The sequence below is a fragment of the Macadamia integrifolia genome, chromosome 11 (genome assembly GCF_013358625.1).
Source record: "Macadamia integrifolia cultivar HAES 741 chromosome 11, SCU_Mint_v3, whole genome shotgun sequence".
Classification (NCBI taxonomy): domain Eukaryota; kingdom Viridiplantae; phylum Streptophyta; class Magnoliopsida; order Proteales; family Proteaceae; genus Macadamia; species Macadamia integrifolia.
Window position 1 is genome coordinate 28,432,722 of NC_056567.1, and position 19,968 is coordinate 28,452,689.

Here is a 19,968-nt window from a genome sequence, read left to right on the forward strand (position 1 = left end):
AAAAAAAAAAAAAAAAAAAAAAAAAAAAAAAAAAAAAAAAAAAAAAGAAAGAAAGCTTCACAACCTTACAAAAATCACCTTCAACAAAATCCCAGCATTTCCTAAAGAAACAGCCTGGGAAACCGTTAGGGCTTGGCGAACTAGCAGAATCTAGATCCCAAACAGCCATTTTTATTTCATCCCTAACTGGGACAAATTCCAAACCTTTCACATCATCCTCACCCAAAACCTTTGGAATACAATCTAGCAGATCATTGTGAACAGTGATAGGAGATGCTTCATGAAACTTGTAAAAAAAAATCAGAAATATAAAATGAAATACCCTGATAATTTGAGACCCATGAACCGTCCTCATTTTTGAGAGAGGTTATCTGATTTTTTGCCCTTCTCAGCTTCACTGAGAGATGAAAAAATTTTGAGTTGCAATCCCCATTTTTTATCCACCTCAATTTTGCTTTCTCAGACCAAAGTTTTTCTTGCTTCTGATTTGTCTTCAATAATACTATTTTTGCATCAACCTCTTTGCTAAACAAAGCATCCGTCATTCCCACCTCCTTTATCTCATTCTGAACCTTCTTTAACTTCTATTTAGCCTTATCCGCCTCTACATTCAGGTTAGGGAAAGTCACTTTCGCCCAGGCCTTTAACTTTTCCTTAACCCGCTTTAACTTCTGAGCTAGAACAAAAAATAGGATCCCCCCCCCCTACTTGCACATTCCACACCTCCTCCACCACAGAGCAAAAACTAACATCATCCATCCAGAATCCATGAAATCGAAATGGGTTATTATGAGGCTTCGGGATAGATTCAGACACAATTAACAAAGGCGCATGGTCAGACACTGACGACAATAGAACCCTTTGCTTAATATTCTTAAAGATATCAAGCCATTTTTATTACAAAAACTACGATCAAGCACCGCAGCCACATTTCCCCTCCTCCAATTATTTGTCCATGTATACTTTTTGCCCTATGAAGGAACCAGATGCAATATACATGCATCAAACATAGCCTAGAACTCTGCCGCCAATCCCAAATTAAAAGAACCAGGACCTTTCTTCTCATGAGATGCCAGAGTTGCATTAAAATCCCCAATCACTGACCAGGGAATCAAAGCAGAGACCTGCAACTCCAAATTGAGCCACAATTGGTGACGAATAGCCTTGAAAGAGCTGGCATGATGAACAAAGACATCCCAACCCTACTTCCAAACCATTCAAATTCAACAGAAATATGCTGCTTTAACATCGCAGCTACTACAGGGTGTTGAATCCCATTCTTCCAAATTACCCATAAATTTGGGACTTTATCATGTCTAACATTAGAAATAAAATCTACTACATAACCCATCTTACTAAAAAATAGAGAAGGAAACTTACATACATGAACCACTGGTTCAGCCAAGCAAACTACATCAGGAGCACGCTCCCTCAACATCGAACGTAAGGCTTCAGTACCAGCAGCCTTCCTTACACCCCAAATATTCCAGTAAAGGACCCACATTAATCACTGTTTTGATGGGTGACCCTTGTCAGACTTCTTGGTCTAACTTACAAATTTTTTCTTCTGCTTCCCTCCCTTTGGCGCACCACCAACCTCCTTTTCTCGCACCACAATCACCTTATCCACCACACCCATTTTGGAATGATGCACAGAAACCATCCCCCGTGAACATTCCACCAATGGTATGGAAGAGACCATGTGGTCCTCCCTTACATCGGGCAGCGCTTGGCGCTGAGCACCTCCCCCTTGGCCATGACCCACTCTCCTCCGAGATGGATACCGCACCTCTGAAATTGCAACATCTTCCTCATGAACATTCTCTGGAATGGCTGCCTCCACCATTGTATGAAAATCAGCCAGATCCGGATTATCCACTTGGCATTCTTGAAGCTCTATCGGGTTTGGATCTAATCCATATCCAGATCCATCCACCGACCCATATTCCTCCCCACTTTCCACCTCAACCCTCTCCTTATCCTTTCCTAAAATGGTAGAAACCAAATTGGTAGTTTCCAATACAATTTGGATTCCACCCCCTTCCACCAATCCTTTTTGAGAATTTGAAATAGGAAAGATTGATGCTGGGTTGGAGACTTCCACATTTAGCTGATTTAATGGAGGAGATAATGGCAAAGAAATGGAAGCTACCTCATTAGACTGATGTGACTTAGATATCCTCCCATATTGTGCATCACCCATCGAGTTAACCCCCTCTGAGTTAACTACATCTTCCTCATACATAGCTCCAGGAACCTTTGTAGCGTTGTCCGCTGCGCATTGCCTCTCATCTTCCAATTTTTTCTTCCTACAAGAAGAAATTTGATGGCCAAAGCATTTACAATAACCACAGCGACCCACATTTTCTTCATAAATGACCTTCTGACAGAATCCATACACCCTGGACGTTCCTGGTTCAAACCTCTCTACCTGAACTTCATCGACCCGCACAGCCAGATCTGAGATATCTATCTCCACCAAGACCCTAGCAAAATATCCTAGAAGGCCTTGTCTCGTATGCCTATCCAAAGCCACAGGGTGGCCCACTGCCTTAGCAATTGATAGTAGCACATTTTCATACCAATATTCCAGAGGGAGATCTGGAAAACGAACCCAGACTAACTTTGTGAAGGTTTGTTTCTCATGAATATTAAAATCAGGCTTCTAGTGCTGAAAGAGAATCAATTGATCTCCAACTCTAAGCGGACTCCTATGCCAAACTGCTGCCTTGTCTCCCTCACATTGGAGATGGAAGATAACATACCCCTTCCCCAATGGATGCATAGTCACCCCTTGGCTAAGATTCCACTTTTCCCGAGCTTCCACCCTTAATGCATCCAAAGAAATCGGATGAAAATTTACTTGACCAATTAAGGCAAACCTAAAGTTCTGCCTCTTTGATTCATAATATTTTTGAGGGATCACAATACGCTGGATATTCCCAGCCTGAATAGGTTCAAGAAGGGAATCAATGGCCGGCCAAGAAGTATTTCCCAAGGCATTTGCATATGATCGCCTTTGACCAGCAGCCTCCTGATTTCCCATAGGTTGAGGACCATCTGGTCCACAATCCAGATCCTCCCTAGCTCTACCATCGTCTTCTTCCACAGCCACCGTGCCAGTCCCTACCAAGTCTCGAGACATTCTTCTTCTCAGCCAGAGTCTCTCTCTTATGTTACATAAGACCTCCATTTTGTTTCTTGTTTTTGGTGTCTTTTCTGACCCAAGTTTATACATTCTTCTTTTCGTCTTCATCTTTTAATACAAATGAATTTTTAGCGAAAAAAAAGTCCTTAAATAATGATTATCGATTGAGTTTTGGTTAGGTTGCTTAACCAATCCCTAATTTGTCTATGGGATTATTTGGCTGAACCAATACCGATTGATTAATTGACAAAAATTAAGTTTTAAAATAAAAAATCAAGCCATTTAATAAACAATAGATTCAGTTTTGGTCTTATTTGGGTTGGTTTTTTCGGGCTTGGGTTTGCCAACCCTTACTAGCTGTGCTGTTTACACCTTTTGCTTTCCTTCTTGAACTTGTATTTTCCCATGGTATCTGACTCTTGAACCATGATACAACAAAACTTCTAATCATTTCCTCAGTGACATAGGTTATTCATGGCCTCTTTCAACCATTTCTTTGATGAATTTTTATTTTTTAAAAAATATTATGTTTGTCTCGAATTCTTGACTCGTTTTGAAGATTAACTTGTTCCGATATATTTTGGTGGTGACCCGACTAGGATTTTTTTGAGGTCTATAATTGTAGTAGAGGGGTCGGCTGGGACCTATTGGATCGACCTGACTTAAAGAAGTATATATTTGTACTATTGTCTTGTTGAGAATGCAAGTGAGATTTGAGGATTTTCAAATAGGATTTCTGGCTGAGAGTTTCTTGTTGTGAGTTTGGGTGTTCTTGAGATATCTCCTCTGTAACCTTTCTTCCATCATATAATGAATTATCTTTTTCGTCCTCGGATGTAGCACATCATATTAGTGTGTGAACCTCGTTATATCTTTGTGTCCCCTTGTTTGCATCTGTTCATTTTGTTTGTATTTGTTGGTGTTTGTTCTAACAAAAAAAAATTTTCAATAAGAATAAATATAATATATGAGAGGAACTACTGTTGGCTATGAAAGAAGATGCTTAAGGATAGGGCTCATGCACTTCCGTACATTCATCACATCATTGGTGATGGGTCCTATAACTATCACTAGTTAGATCCTTGGCATCTTATAGGGATATTATTTAATATATTTGGGAACCGATTCAGGTATGATTTAGGGTCAGATAGGTTGGTTAAAGTGCAGTTCAGTCTATTTGAGTGTAGATGAAATCATGGTCCTCCAACTTTTGAAGCCCTTAGAGAGGTTTGGGGGCAATTAGCTAGGCATTGTTCGATGTTGGGTGGATGAAGATTTGAACTACAGACCAAATCCTAAGCATGCGAAGACGAGACAAGAAATTAACTAACTGAGCAACTCAATTGTTCACACCAATAGAATATGGTTTGGTTAAGCACTGAAGGTAGTAGGGATGGAAACATGGAAGGGGGAGTTGTCATTTCATAGGGGCAGGAGAGAGAGAGATAGGGGAGCTCTATGTTGGCCACTCCTGGATAGAAAATGTCATCCCTAAATGTATTAATTAACATATATTTTGATTTAAAATTAATCAAATCTAGGATTCAAATTTAATTGCTTAAATTAAATATTTGTTTCAAATACTATGTTGAAATTAAATGCCAAAATTTTCCATGAAACTACATGGTAGGTTAAATAATTGAAATTTGACATGTGATGAATATAGACTCTTCTCTAGATTAATGAATGTGAAATTCATTAGCTACCTTGGCTAAGGGATTGACACAGGATATAGACATGTTGAGACCATGTGAATAAATAATGATTTTGATGTACATATGAGACATCATTGGATATGTGATATCAAAATACTATTTTAATATTAATGTATGCATGTTATGGAATGATGGATAGAGGAGAGAGAAGCTCTGCAGCGGGCAAGAAACGCCTTGGGCACTCCCAAGATCCCGACAGTGATTAGAGAAACCATGGTCAACAGCCCTTGATTACTGATTTCATGAGGCCTGTTTTGCAACCCAAGGTGGTGGAGGGACCTGATGTGCCTCCACCAAAGCTCTCCTTCTCAACGGTGGTGCGAAGAGGGTTGCCAGAGGTGGACGGTCTTCCAGATCCTATCCACGCTGGATCCCTAACCAAGGTGGTTATTCCTCAGGAGGCATATGAGGAGCGGCTGGAGTGGTTTCGTTTTTCCTTAATTGGTAGAGCGAACTTCAGATTCACATCAATGGATTTTACAAAAAAGGAGCAGCAACTTCATGGAACCTGAAGAGAAAGGTGGCTCTATCGGCGATAGGGAAAGGATTTATCCTTTTCAGTTTCAACTCGTAGCAGACCTGACCATGATATGGCATAGAAGCTCTATCAAGGTTGGAGGGCAACATGTCAAATTCCAAAAATGGAGAGAGGATTTCAATATACATGAAAAGTAGATTGATAAGAAAATGGTCTGGATCAGATTTCCTGGTCTTCCTTTAGAATACTGGCACAAGAAAATTCGCCTTACTATGGGTAAGGCAACAGGTCACGCCATGGCCATTGACAAGCACACTCGAGTAGTTTCAATGGGAGGTTTTGCAAGGATCCAAGTCGAGATGGAAGTTGGTGCTAGCCGTGTTGACAAGATCCATGTTGAGAGAAGGGTACCTGGTTCCCAAGAGATCTTCTTGTTCAAACAACAAGTAATCTACGAGGACAATTTGGGTCTTTGCGGTTTTTGCAAGAAGGCAGGCCATTTGATCTCTGAATGCAGAATCAAGAAATAGGTGGAGGAGAAGAAAAAGTCCAAAAAACAAGGGTCTCCTAGAGCGGTGTACGTAGATGAAGCCGATGAAATAGCTTCCCATGCCCCTTTTGTCTACAATGGTGATGGGGGCCACCTCGGCAATGGTGGTGATTCCGTCCAACAGGGAGAGGAGGCTGGTGGCAGCCTGGTTGTGGACTCAAGAGCACTAAACAAGGAAGTTAATGGGGGATTGGAGAGAATGAGAATTTGAATTCAAATCCACTTCCTATTCAAGGGAATGTGGGATCCATCGAGATTCTCCTTCCTATCTCAAGTGTGAGACACCAAGATTTGGGGAGTAGCCGATCCCCTACAACCGAACCTCTTCTAGGTAATGGGCATCTAGTGCACAGTAGTAATGGGAGATTATCACATGTAACAGATTCACTGTCTAATCCTAGACCATCCCCCCCGGATAATTGTGTGGCTGAGAACATCATTTCATCTATTCCGTCCACATCCCTGAGTGGAGGAGCAGTGGAGGTGCACCATGTGGAGATCGACATGGCTGATAAGCTTGTTGCAGCTGTTGAGTTTGAGTTGCATTATGCCTGGAGAAATGAGAAAGGGGTGGACACTATGGCTTAGGCTAGAAGGTCTGATTGTTTTGCATCCCAAAAAAATTAATCCACGAAGATTCTCTTCTGGAATGTGAGAGGCTACAAAAGGGCCTCAGCACGGATGGTTCTAAGGAAAATTGTAAGAGATAAAGACCTTGATTTTCTCTGTTTGGCTGAACCGATGATTGATGTAAATAAGTGCCCAACTCATTACTTCAGTAAATTGGGCTTTGAAGTAGACGTCATCTGTAATACTAGAAGGGAAAAAATTCCAAATCTATGGCTACTTTGGAAGCGACGTATTCCTAAACCTTTGATTTTTTTCATTTCTGATCAGCAATTTACAATTCGAGTAGATTGGAAAGGAAAATCTATAATGATTTCATCTATCCATGCTAGCAATTTTAGAGCTATTAGAAGGGAGCTCTGGATGGAGCTTGGGGTAGTGTCAGTGTTGGTTGACCCATGGGCTGTGGTTGGAGATTTCAATGCCACTCTGGCATCTCATGAAAAGAGGGGACCTGGTTCCTTTAACCTCGGCTCTGCCGTGGAATTTGATGCCATGATTGGCTCATGTAAATTGATGAAACTAGCATCTCAGGGTCCAAAATTCACTTGGATCAATTATAGAAGAAGGGGCAATGTCTCTGCATTTCTCTATAGAGGGTTCTGTAATGAGGAATGGTTGAACACCTTTTAAGACTGTTCTCAGTTGGTCCTTCCAAGGGATTTTTCTGATCACAATCCAATCCTTGTTCTCTCTGAAGCATGCCCTAGACCTGTTGATTGTCCTTTCCACTTTTATAAGTTTTCGACAGAGCACCCTGATTTTTTAAAGCAAGTTTCTGATTCGTGGAGTCATAACATCTCCGGGCCTCCATCTTATATTCTTGCCCAGAAGCTAAAAAGGCTGAAGCCGATCATTAAAACCTAGGCTATGGAAACTTTTCTAAACTTTGAGATAACTGGTCAGAATGAGAGAGGCTTTGGACCAGATACAAGCTCAAATTGAGTTGCAGGGAATGGATGACTCCCTCTTTGGGCAAGAAGCTGATGCAAAATCTGCCTATCTGGTTGCCATGAAAAATCATAAAAAATTATGGGCTGAAAAGTCAAGGATTAGATGGCTGAAGGAGGGAGATCGAAACTCCAAATTTTTTCATTTTTACGCAAAAATTAAGAGAGCCAAAAACACTATTCGAAGAGTCCAAAAATCTGATGGCTCTATAATTTCTGATAGAGATGAAATAGCTTGTTACATGGCCAAATTCTATGAAGATTTTCATAAGGGAGTTCCTGTGACGGATCATTTGGATTTGCTCGATGCTATCCCAAGGCTTATTGATGAGGTGGATCTTCTATCCTTGGATGCGATTCCAGGTCCAAATGAGATAAAGCGTGCTGTGTGGGATCTGGACCCTGATAGTTCGCCAGGTCCAGATGGCTATCTTGGTTATTTCTTCCCATGCTGTTGGAATATTATATCTGGAGATTTTGAAAGAGCTGTGCGTGATTTCTTTACTTCTGGATCGATGCCACCGGGTATGAACAACAACTTATTAGTCCTAATTCCCAAAATTAACGGGGCTATGTCTCTTGATAAATTCAGGCTTCTTTGCATAGGTAATTTCTTCTATAAAGTAATATAAAAAATCCTTGCAACTAGATTGTCCTTCCTCCTCCCTAGACTAATCTCAGAGGAACAGGGAGTTTTTTAGAAAGGGAAAATTATTCATAACAATATTGCCTTGACATCCAAGCTGGCAAATATTATGCACTCTTCTACAAGAGGTGGCGGGTTAGGAGCAAAACTTGACATTCAGAAGGCCTTTGACACAATTTTTTGGGATTTTATTCTTAAAGTCCTAAAGAAATTTGGTTTTTCTGACACTTGGCTAAAATGGATTTTCCAAATCCTCTCCACTTCCAAAATTTCCATTCTGCTAAATGGAGGTCCAGTTGGTTACTTTGGAGTTGAACGGGGTCTTCGTCATGGTGATCCCATTTCTCCAATATTATTTATTATTGCTGAAGAAGTTCTCTGTAGAGGTTTGAAGCATCTTCTCCATGTACAGGAAATCAAAGCCTTAAAGGGCCCTCAAGGTGTGTCTGCTCCTACTCATCTTCTCTTCGCTGATGATGTTTTTATTTTCGTAAATGCATCCAAAAATTATGTCAGAAACTTGAAAACTTTATTAGAAAGTACCAGGAGTTCTCAGGGCAGGTAGTGAACCTGGAAAAAAGCAAGCTATTCATGGGTCCGATATCTTCTTCAAGGAAGCAAGCTATTGTGGAGACTATGGAAATCCCAGCAAGTAAATTCTCCACAAAGTACCTTGGCGTTGAAATTTTCAAAGGTCGAGTAAAAAACCAATATATGATGCCTACTCTGGATAAGATTAGAGACCATTTGTCAGGCTGGAAAGGAAAGACCCTCTCAATGGCTGGTCAGGTTTAGCTAGTTCCATCAGTCATATCAAGTATGCCAGTGCATAATTTCTCGATCTATTGGTGGTGGTCTTCCATGATCGGGTTTAGCTATTGAATTTTTCTCTTTCTATTGGAGTTTAAAAGAAGGGAACCATATCAAAGTAGAAACCATGTCAAAATATGACCATGTAACGTGTAGAAGTTGTAAAGGATGAGCTACGAATGAAATAATCCCTTTAAGTTAATCGGTGTGGTTCACTACCCCAATTGGATCCAGTTTCTCCTGATATTTGAGCTATGAGAGTTCGGATCAGGTCCCTACCTGATCTTCAGGTGATGCATAGCTAGATCACCTGATTAAGTTGATTTTACTTGGAGATCAGGCAGCGTACAAGAATGATTTTCTTACGTGAACTTAATCTAAATCTAATGTTTTTAAATTTTATTGACTGATGTATATATATATATATATATATTTTTTTTTTTTTTAAATTACACATAATGTCCATAAAGTAATGGATAGAACGATTCAATGCTTAAACCGTGATATCCCATCTGTGATCTGTGGTACCATCAATGTCATTTATCCAAAAACTGTTTATGTCTGCTTCCATCTTGATTGTGGAAAATTACATTGTTGGGTTTGTTCCACCTTTCTAATTTTTTATTTTTCTAATGACAACCACGTACCTTTCTAGACTAATTAATCATATGGCTAATGAAGAAAAAGAAAGGTAAAAAAAAGCCAATAAAAATATTTAAAAAGAAAAAGAAAAATCTGTTTTTCTAACATAACTAAAGATTTGGAGAGAGACTTTGCAAGGTATTGTATGGCCTTGTAAATGCTTCTAGAGGATTGAAAAAAATGTAAATCCTAAAACAATTGGTTCACCTTCGGTCTTATTTGGTTTGGATTTGTCGGGCTTGTATTTTTCACCTTCTCTTTTTCTTTCTTCTCGAACTTGTACTATTAGGCCCATGAAATCTGACTCCTGAATCTTCATGCAACGAAACTTCTAATCAATCCCCCCAGTGATATAGGTTATTCATGGTCTCTCTCATCCCTTTCCTTTGCTTACCTTAATGAATTTGTTAATTTTTCAACAATCTTTTTTAATATGAGTGAATATAATATATGATTCTACCAAAAAAAAAAAAACAGAATACAATATATGGGAGTCTACCCCCCCCAAAAAAAAAGAATATAATATATGGGAGGAACTGCTTCTGTGTAAGGAGAAAGATGCTTAATTATAAGACTCGGGCACTGTTGAATATGCATCACATTATTAGGGATGGGTCCTTTACCTATCTTTGGTTAAATAGTAAGTATTTTATAGGATTATTGATTAACATATTTGGTTACCGAATCAGGTATGATGCACGATCAGATAAGTTGGCTAAAATTCAATTCATTCTATTTAAGGACAGATGGAATCATGGATCATCAACTTCTAAAGCCCTTAGAGAGAAGACATGATGAGGAAGTATTCAACATTAGGATGAGGAAGACATGATTGAACTCGATACCAAAGCCTAGACCTACGATGATGAGACAATCAATTGACTAACAACGCAACTCAATTGTTCATACCAATAGAATGTGAACGTCCTAAGTTTGACTCTCACTAGGTATACCTTGGGCCACTCACATGGGGGTGTTTAGTACTCTTCACTGCTTTCAGTGAAAGTTGAATGGTTCTCATTCAACCTTGGTATGACTTGATTCATGCGGTTGTGGGGTCAGTATGGGCCAGCAGGACTAGTCAGGTCAAAGGCCTGGATAACCGTCGTTAGCAAAAAAAAAAAGCATTGAGAGTAGTAGGCAAGGAAGCATTGGGAGGGGAAGGGGAGGGGGGAGGGGGGAGTGGGGGGGAGAGTAGAGAGATAAATACATGAAAACACCAGCGTACCATGCTCCCAGACTAAAAACATCATCCCTAAATGTGTTACCATATATTTTGTATAAAAATTTAGTCGGATCTAGGATTCAAATTCAATTGCTTAAATTAAATGTTTGTTCAAATACTATGTTGAAATTAGATGCCAATTATATTAATCGGCTTAGAACTCGGATATGGGGATTCACTTTGTGTGGCATTTGTCTTAGAATAATAATAACACCTAGCGAACAACTTTTTGCTAGAGCTATTGCATGCACTTCTCATCTTAATGGCTATGTAGGAGTGTGGCAGCCATTTCCATAAAAAAGATATTTTGAAGATGGGTGGAACTCACTGTGTAAAAGTGGATCCAAGCCATTTGGGCTGTAATGGACGTTCAATAATAATAAGTCCGTCCAGTCCGTTGGGCTTACAAGATGGGCTCATCATTTGGGATGCAAATAGGCCGGTAAAACGCGGTTGTAAGACCAATTAATCACTGGACGTTAAGCTTCATTTATTTTTTTTTCAGCTCGTGAATAGAATTAAGAATACGAAAAAAATGAGACCTTACGAAAATAAAACTATTAGATTGTTATTCCACCTTCGGCACGATAATTAGCAGAAAACACAATTCAATCAAAAGAAAATATTTTATGTGTTTTGTAGTGATGCTTCAAGTCCAATTTATCTTTACCATTATGGGAAGATAAATGGTTGAATTTGGGGTTAAAATTCGACATGTGACCAATATTAAATGCCTTTTAAGATATTCAATAGCTATAGGCAGAAAAAGTTTGATAAATTTGAAATTTATCATTTCTCTTCACTAAGGGATTGACACAAGATGTAGGCATGTTGAGAATAAGTGAACAAGTTTAAAAAGCCAATAATATTGGTTTCCATTAAATATGAGAAATAGAGGGTAGGAGAAACACTAATTCAATTTGGGAGTTTGACGACATCTTCTTTCTCCTTTTTTTTTTTCTCTTTGACTTGACCCCTATATTCATTAAGTTGAGCAATCGTTGCCCGTGGAGCAATCGTTGCCCGTGGAGCATTCATTGCATGATTCGATCGTGGAAGAGTTAAGCTAGGTCTCTAGGAGGAATTGCATTTGTGATTTTCAAGGTAACAATTTTTTCCATAGTTCGATTTATGTTAAAAAAGCTCAATGGTTAAGTATTTAATCAAAATAAAATATTTTTCTCCTCTGCGATTGAGTTTTTCAATGAGAAGATTGTAAATGGAGCAATGATTAGTCTCCTCCACCAGGATTATCGAAGCAACTAAGGTTTTGGGGAATCTGAGCTCTTGGAATGGCCTTGCTATTACAAATATTTTATTTCACATATCACCCTTCCTCCACCTCACTTTTCAAATTAAAAGAGCAATGCCTGAAAACGGAGATGGTAATGTTAAAAAGAGAGGGGTGGCTTTGGTGTAGTAGTGTGATCTTTGCGGTCAAGTAGACGAGTCCAGAATTCATTCTTTCTTTGAATGTTCCTATGTGACCTCTCTATGGCAGAAATTTTATAGATGTTTTGGGATTAATTGGCCTATTTTTGAAGATGTAGATAAATGGACTACTTGGTGGAAGGCTCAGGCAAAGACGGTTTCATTCAAGGGCGTGTGGATGAAGGGGTTTGCTCTGGTTCCTTATTTTGTTTGGATGTAGAGAAATGGTTGAAGATACGATGGATTGTATAATTCAGTGGAACGCTATTTTGTTTTGTCGAGAAATGAAATAAGTGCTCAATCTCTAATTCATGCAGGTTCTGCCATTTCCATTTTGGATTTGCTGTGTGCTAGAAGACTTGGTTTTTCAGGGGTGAGGAGCAAACCTCGGGAAATCTTTCACATTTTCTGGTGTCCTCCCCAGTCGGGCTGGGTTAAACTCAATACGGATGGCTGCTCAAGTGAAAATCCAGGGAAGTCGGGAGTAAGGGGTGTGATTCGGAATGATAAGGCTGAGGTGATCACAAATTTCAAAAGCTTCTTAGGTGTTGGTACAACCTTTGAGGAGGAAGTCATGGCACTGATGATTGGGATTGAGACTGCAATTCAGCTAAATGTGTAGTGGATCTGGATAGGGTGTGACTCAGTTGCAGTTGTAACCCTCTTTCTGAAAAGAAAGTCCCCTTGGATAGCTCGTCAGAGATGGTAGAATTGCTGGCCTTTTTTGGAAGAGATGGAGTGGAAAATTTCCCATTGTTATCATGTAGTGAACTCAATAGCAGATTTTTTTGTCTAAATCAGTTGCTCGGTTGGAAGTATCTATGCTGGTTACGGTGTGGCCGGCTCTGTTTAAAATGGATCTCGATATGGATGAATTTGGGCGTCCAAGATCTAGATTTTGCTAGTTTGATTATTTGTCTTAGATTTTGTGGTTGATAAGTGCATTTGCCCTGTTTTGCTGATGGCAATGCCGTAGGTGGAACTTGTGCAATCCCTTCTTGACCAAGTGAGAGGTGTGGGTGATTCTTCTCTCCCTCTTTTGTTGTACATTACTTTTTTTTTTTTTTTAATGTACATGAATTTCTAGTGAAAAAAAAATGGAGGATTAAAAAAACAGGATCACTAACCACCATATTGATTAAAAAAAAAAATAAATTAATTAATTACCAACTAATTATTATTTATTAGTCTAGGTCTTGGCCTTTATGGTCGATTACATAATCAGTATGTTTCAGTCCTCGAGCACTCAAATGTGCAAGACCAATTAAAATCCTAAGAGCCAAGTTTAGGGTTCAAATCCTGCCGTTACTTCTGTCCTCCCTTCCTCCCCCAATATGGTTAGAAAAGAAAAAAAATGTGTAATTACCAAACCTACTACCTGGTTTAATCCTCTAGAAGCATTTACAAGGCCATACTATACCTTTCAAAGTCTCTCCCCAAGTCGTAGTTTTGTTAGGGAGGAAGTTTTTTTTTATTTTTAATCATTTGTTGCCTTTTCTTGACCTCTCTTTTCCTCCTTAGCCATATGCTGTCTAGTAGGGTGGTCTTCATCTTCAAAAAATAAAAGTAAAAAAATGATAGAAGGGTAAATGAGGTTGATAGTTTCATAATTGATCACAGATGGGATATTGAATCGCTCCATCCGTTACTTAATGGACATTATGTGTAATTTAAAAATAAAATAAATTAAAAAATAATAATTCAGTCAACATAATTGATATTTATTACTGTCAGTCCTAGCTCAATTTCGGATCAGGTTCCGTATGAGAACCTTTCTTGTATGCTGCCTGATTTTCAGTTGTAATCAGCGTAATCAGGTGACCTATGCATCAGGGAGAGAGATTAAGTGGATTACACCAGAAGATCAGGTAGGGATCTGACCCGAACTCCCCTAGCTTAGAGATCGACTGTTTGAATTGCACACATGGAGGAGAAAACTGGGTCCAATGTAGGTAATGTGCCACAACAATTAACTCAATAGTTTATTCATTCAATTATAGCAGATTTGCTGAACCACTACAACTTCAACACGGTACATGGCCATATTTTGACATGGCTCTCTTCTTTTAAAACTTCAAAAGAGAGCGAAATAGTCAGCAGCTAAAGGTTCTGTATTTGTTATTTAAAGGGGCGGAAACCGAAGTGAAATCATTACATCCGAAGTGAAAAAGCTAGCCTCTACATCTCTCCTCAATCCTCATCCAAAATGCATTTTCTAGGGTTATCACTTCTCCACTTTCTATCCCTGGCTCTTCTTCTCCAGGGTGTTCTTGGAGCAAGCCCTCTGTCTTACATCTGCTCCAATTCCAAGAACAACACTTCCACTGCCAATGGTACCTACTACGAGGCCAACTTGGACAAGTTGATGTCTTCTCTCTCCCATCGTGTCCCTCACTCAGGCTTCGGACATGTCTCAGTTGGCAAAGAACCCGAGCGCGTATACGGGCTTGGCCTATGTCGAGGTGATGTCTTAAGCACCGATTGTTAGACCTGTATTGATGATGCGAAAACAGAAATTCTCCAAAGCTGTCCTAATGACAAAGAAGCCATCGTTTGGTACGATTATTGTCTTTTGAAATACTCAAATGACGATTTCTTTGGAAAGATTGACACCAGCAACAAACTCTACATGTATAACACACACAACGTAAGTGATCCCGCCACGTTCAATTCCAAAGTTAGAGAATTGCTAAACCAGGTAGCTACTAAGGCTCATCATGGTTCAAAGATGTATGCTACTGGAGAGCTAGTGGTTGACGGTTCAAAGAAGCTCTATGGTTTGGCTCAGTGCACCAGGGACCTCTCTAGAGCTCACTGCAAGAAGTGTCTGGATGATGCAATAAGCGATCTTCCTAGTTGTTGTGATGGTAAACGAGGAGGAAGAGTTGTTGGTGGTAGCTGTAATATAAGATATGAGCTTTATCCTTTTGTGAATTCTTAGAACATTAAGATCATCACTAGGGTTTAGGGGTCATGACCCATACACCTTTACTACTAAATAAAGTGTTATAGGATTGGGAACCTCATTGTGAACCCCATGGATATGTAGGTACTTATCTACCTTCGGCCTCAACATTAATTTTCAGATTTGTTGCATTGTAATCTGTTTGACACTGGATTAATTTCATTAGGCAATAAAAGGACCATTTTTCTTTTTTAATTAAACTTTATGTAATTGTATAATACAGTATTAATTTAATTATATTGATAAATAATTTGTACGAAATTTGGTTAGTAATTGTTTCCCCTCTTCCCTTGAAAGGGTGTGGAACACACACACACCCAGTTCTGTTGGATCTACCCCCTAAATCCCAAGGAGGTAGTGGAGGTCGCAGGGGACCTTTGCCTCAAGAAGCATATGGTTCTGAGTTTAACTCCCTCTTACCTCCTTAAAGGCCACTCACATGGGAAACTCTTTTCATGGCTTTCAGTGAAAATTGAATGATTCTCATTCAACCCCAATTTGATCCGGTCCATGCAATTGTGGGTTAGTACGGATATGTGGGACTAGTTAGAACAAATGCCTAGAGATACCTGTCATTGTTAAAATAATAATAATAATAATAATAATAATAATAAAGTGTATTTTGTCAATTTTTTTTTAGTAATATATCTGAGGGAAAAGGCTGGGCACCATAGCATTGTACCCAACATTGTGTTTGCCTCTCTCGTCCCCCCCATCCACTAGCGGAAATGTTTCCCTACCCTCTCTCATCTCACTTTTCTCATTGGATGAGCCACTAGCTCCAAAAAAACTAGTAGTGTGCCAAACCTCCTCCCCATATCTAGAAAAGGAAAAGAAGAAAATGACAAAATAAGAATGTTGCTTATAAAAACACCTCCAAATTATGTCCACAATTTTATTTTTTTTGGGGGTGGGGGGGGGGTGGGGTGTTGGGGTGGGCGGAGTGCTCCAAATACTCACACCATAAGATCATATATTCATGAGCAAAAAATTTAGCCTTTGCATGTTGAAAAGGACTGAAATCATATGTTATTGAGACTCTCAATAACATAACTAATCCATTTTCAGCCATTGTTCTTTCAATTTACAGAGAAGGGGGGGGGGGGAGGCTGATATGTGAAATCATAAATTTACTTGTCATAACAAGGCCATTCCAACTGCTCAGATCCCCCATAACCTTAGTTGCTTCAGTAGTCCTGGAGAGATTTTCTTCTCCTATGATCAGTGCTCCATTTACAATCTTCTCAATGAAGTACAATATTTTTTTTAATCAAATCTCTCATCCGTGGGAATCCATTCAGTGAGCAGGTCTTAGATATGTGCGAGGGTATTGTGATGTATTTTGGGAAGATTCTAAAGCCCTATAGGGGTTTGTGAACCCTAGGATAGAGTGGTGAACCTCAATGCGCGGTGAAGGAAAACTTCTCCCTATCAAATTGAACAATTGAAGAATTTGTTACCTCAAAAATCAAAAATGCATTTCCTCCGAAGTAGTTAGCTTAGCCTTTCCACAATCAAATTATGCAAGAATTGTTGTACTAGCATGAGTCCTATATTCAAGCATCTTCATTCATAGCCAAGAGTAGTCCCTCCCTTACGTTATATTCACTCTTATTGAAAAAATATTTCGTTAGAACAAACACCAACAAATACAAAGAAAATGAATTGATTCAAACAAGACGACATAAAGATATAACAAGATTCACACATCAATGTGATGTGCTACGTCCTTGGGTGAAGAAGATGATTCATTATATGATGGAAGAAAGGTTACAGAGGAGATCTCTCAAGAACACGTATATATATATATATATATACACTCCAAGTCAGGACGGTCCAATGGGTCATGGCCATCTCCTCTGTTATCATCACAGATCTTTAAAAAAATATCCCATTCATATCAGAAAAAAAATATATTAAAAAAAATCAATCTTCGAAACGAGTCAAGAATTCAAGAGAAACATAATAATCTTTTAAAATAAAAGTTCATTGAGAAAATGGATGAAAGAGACCATGAAAAACCTACGTCACTGGGGAAATGACTAGAAGTTGCGTGGTATCAAGATTCAAGAGTCAGATGCCATGGGAAAGCTGAAGGTGCAAACAGCTCAGATACTAAGGGTTGTCATACCCAAGCCCAACAAAACCAACGCAAAGAACACTAAGATTGAATCGATTGTTTATTAAATGGTTCTTTTTTTTTCTGTGAAAGGTTAATTTTATTGAGAAGGAAAAATACATCCAAAGAGGAGAAAAAAAGATACGGCTGAAGCCACTAGGCCAACTTGCTATCTCCACCTTCAGCAAAGCCATCAGCAAAGAAAGCAAGCGAGCAATTTAGCAGAATCTAAATCTGTGCCTATTTGCACCATCATTCTCAAGCTCTGCTACAATGCGATTAGGAAATACCATCGAAATCTCAGGCAATCCAGCCTTAGAGGCCTTTTTAGCTAAAAAATCTGCAATGGGGTTAGCTTCCCGAAAGCAGTGAGTTATTTTCCAAGAAATGGATTCCAAATAATGAAGAGAAGAAATCCATTTTTGGAGAGCAAACAAGGGGATCTGCTTTCATTGAATCGCAGACACCACAGACGCCGAGTCTGATTTTATCCACACTCGTGTAGCATTATGAGCCTGCGCCATTGAAATCCCTTCCAAGACCGCTTCAAACTCAGCCTCGTATATCTTCTTAATTCCAAGTAAAATGCTAAAGGAGTCACAAACCTGGCCTTCACTGTTTCGCAACACACCAACTGCTCCAGCTTTTCTAGGGTTACCGAAGGAACTGCCATCCACATTGATCTTTATTCAGCCAGGGGGCGGTCTACACCAGTGCACCACAAGAGGTGGAGAAGAATTTGAGGGACTAATCGATAAACCCAGTTTCCTGCAGCACATAACATCTGAAACTGCCTTAACCTCTTTAAATGAACCGCCATGACAGAGAATCAGCTCCTGTGTGATGGATTCAAAAATAAATTTAGCTTGTCTTGCCTTACCCTCATGCCTTCTTTTATTTCTCTCCCACCATAGATGATAAGTAATTATCAGAACTCCCATCTTCCATGGCTTTTTAACGTTGAGGCCAGTAGCTCTTCTCTTCCACCATAGCAGGAAGCTAGCAATGGACACCTGGTTTTTCCACTAAATCCCAAAACAATTAAAAAAAATTTCCCATATAGAAATAGAGAAGGGGCACTGAAGAAAAATATGATCGATATTTTCTTCAACCATCCCACAGAGATGACAGCAAGAGGCCAAGTAGACACCTTTTCTTTTAATGATCTCGTCTGTAGGAAGCTTACAGTGAACCAGACACCATCCAAAAATAGATTATCTAGGGGGTAAGTCCTTTTGCCAAATTAACGAGGCCCAGGGCACCTTAGGTGACTCCTTTCTGATGTCCTCCCAAGCTGACGCCGTGGAGAAATTCCCCGTAGGCGTTAAAGACCAAACGCTTACGTCTTCCGTCTGCACACAGGGAATTTTAATCTCTTTTATCTGATTAAAAATCTTCTTAAGCAAAGGAGCGTTTACCTCTGGAAGATGCCATTGTCCCTCTGTAATAAATCTCCCACAGTAGCAGAAGTGATTAGAGAACTGGAATTATCTAAGTTGATCTCCTCCATTATAGATCTTTGTCCCCACCATTTATCCTTCCAAAAATTAGCAAGTTGACCATTACTGATAATCCATCTTTCCTTGTCGTCCACAAAGCTCCACATTTTTTTTATTCCTGAGGCAATTGAGGAGGGGCGACAGCCTCTAAGAGTTCTTCCATCTTTCTTGACAAACCTACCATTGAGAAAAGAAGCAGCAGCAGATTTCTCCTTTCTCATTCTCCAGACAAGTTTGCAGAGCATGGCCTTGTTAGAATCTCTTAGCCTCCTGATTCCCAGACCCCCTTCCACCTTTGGCTTGCACAAGGTGTCCCACTTGACAGTGATCGACCTCACCATGTCAATCTTCCCTATCCATATAAAATTCCTCATCCATCTCTCCATCAGAGAAATGAGGGTAGGCATTCCAGAGATAACCGTTTTTACCAATTCCACCCTCCCCGCCATTGACAAGAGTTTACCTTTCCAACCTGTCAGTCTACTCTTAACCTTGTCCATGATCGGAAACAAGGCCTCCTTCTTTATTCTTCCCTCGAAAATTTCCACTCCAAGATATTTTGGAGGGAAATTACACACCGGGATACCCAGAATGTCAGAGATGCACTGCTTCCTGGCAAGAGGGATTTTCCCCAAGAAGAGTTTGCTTTTTTCTAAGCTCATACATTGGCCTGAAAATTCCTGATATTTAAACAAAAATTCTTTTAAATTTCTGACATACCTCATGGTGGCATTGGTGAAGATAAATATGTCATCTGCGAAGAGGATATGACTAGGGGTAGGGACGCCTCTTGGACCCTGAAGCGGCTTCAATTTATTCATGTGAATCAAGGACTTAAGCCCTCTGGACAAAACTTCTTCCGCAATAATAAAGAGTAAAGGAGAGATAGGGTCCCTGCGGGGCCCCATTGTTTATTAAATGGTTCATTTTTTTGTTGTTGGACTTAAATTTTGTCAATCAATCAATCAGTATTGGTTCACCCGAATAATCCCATAGACCAATTAATGATTGGGTATGCAACCTAATCAAACTCAACCGATAATCACTATTTAAGGATTTTTTTTTTTTTTTGCCTAAAATTCATATGTATTAAAAGATGAAAAGGAAAAGAAGAATATGCAAAGTTGGGTAAAAAAAAAAAAAAAAAAGAAACCAAAAAAAAA

At 39.4% G+C, this 19,968-nt stretch overlaps 1 pseudogene; it reads left to right on the top strand.

Moving 5' to 3' along the window:
• The first annotated feature begins 14,428 nt into the window (after nt 1-14,428).
• Nucleotides 14,429-15,239, top strand: LOC122093165 (annotated as a pseudogene).
• Nucleotides 15,240-19,968: the final 4,729 nt, after the last annotated feature.